The sequence below is a fragment of the Pygoscelis adeliae genome, unplaced genomic scaffold (assembly GCF_000699105.1).
Source record: "Pygoscelis adeliae isolate BGI_AS28 unplaced genomic scaffold, ASM69910v1 Scaffold412, whole genome shotgun sequence".
Lineage (NCBI taxonomy): Eukaryota > Metazoa > Chordata > Aves > Sphenisciformes > Spheniscidae > Pygoscelis > Pygoscelis adeliae.
In genome coordinates this window covers 788,999-790,475 of record NW_008824190.1, presented here as the reverse complement: position 1 = coordinate 790,475, position 1,477 = coordinate 788,999, and positions in this window count along the sequence as shown.

Here is a 1,477-nt window from a genome sequence, read left to right as displayed (position 1 = left end):
TCCCTGGCTGACGTTCCAGTATTTGTTCTTGCCACGAGCGGCGAGGCAGCGTTTAACGGCAGAGGACCTCTTCGTTCGCCAGCTGCTGGTGCTGGAATTACTCCGCGCTGGGCTGAGCGGCGATGCTTGCTGCAGCTATCGGCCATGGGGAGCGTGTTGTAGAGTGTTGCCCAGACACAGACCTCTTGACTCGAACACTCACTAGTAAAGCTGAAGGAGAGAAGCTCGCCCGTATCACCTCGCTCCCAGAGCCACCAAGGTGTCAGCATTCGCTGGTGGTTAGGTGCAGAAGGAGTAAGAGCTAAAGAAAACCCCAGGCCAGCACAGCTAGAAAACACACGAGTGCCCTTGTGTTCTCCAGAGGCTGTAGTCTCCCCCTGTGACCTGCTCAGGACTGACTGCACGGAGGATGCTCGCTTGGGCTGATTCAGGGCCGGCAAAAAGCAGGCAGAGCTCTTGACGGGATCCTGAATCCACCAAGGCGGCGTGGATTGAAACTGCCCACTGAGAAAAACCACCGACCGTCCTAAACGTAGAGAGGACAAACCAGCTTTTGGCTCCCTCATTTAGATATTGGTCCTTAAAATACCTAAAACTTTCGATACAGTTCTCTTTCATACTGAAAAAAAAAAATACTGAGATGGTCTGAAGACATTTTAGGCAGTTAGGGGCATGTAGCCTCTATAAAAAGCAAGCGTAGGCTGAACCCACCTTTTCCAAACCAGCAGATGAGAGCGAGGGAGCATCTGCCTCCGTTGCCTCCGTCTTGCCACCCGGACAGTTGCTGGGTTAATGCCACCAGAGGCTTGGACAGCTTTTCATTCGTGGCAGGGAAGAGGAGATGCCACTCGTAAGTGCAGAGAAGTTACAGCGTTCTTGTAATGGGCGACCGCGTCCGTTCACGCTGTCGTAGGTCAGTTTTTAAGGTCGTGGCAGGAGGAGAAACACGGAAGAAAGAAGATCTACAGCAAAGCCCACTCTCGCACGCTGAGGGGCGACTTCAGTCCGCAGAAAGGATGAAGGAGGGGTGAGCTCCGAGGAAAGGAGGCAAAGCTTGTCTGAAGGAAAGTGGAAACTCATCCTACGGCACTTCAAGTTCTGGTGGATGGACAGTGATGCAGGGAAGGAAACAGGGCACCTGGGAAGAAACCTGAAGATCTCAAGAACATCTCCAGCCTAGGGAGAAGCTCGCCTGGACCAGCCTCCCGCTGTCAGAAGGGAACGGCGCCAAGGAGGAGGCAGGGATGGGCTGGAGGGAGATGCCACAGGCAGCTTTCCGCCTGGGGACATCCCCCCGCGGCTGCTGTTGTGTGGGAGGGCTTTGGCCACCCGGCTCCACAGGACAATGGTCTCCAGCCCTCTGTCCCCGGGCGTCACCCAGGACCATCACAGCGTGGAGACAAGGCGAGCCCCGCGTGGGAGAGGCCAGTCCCTCGTCCTGCGGGGGAGAGGGGAGGCCCCCGACCCCCAGCCCCGG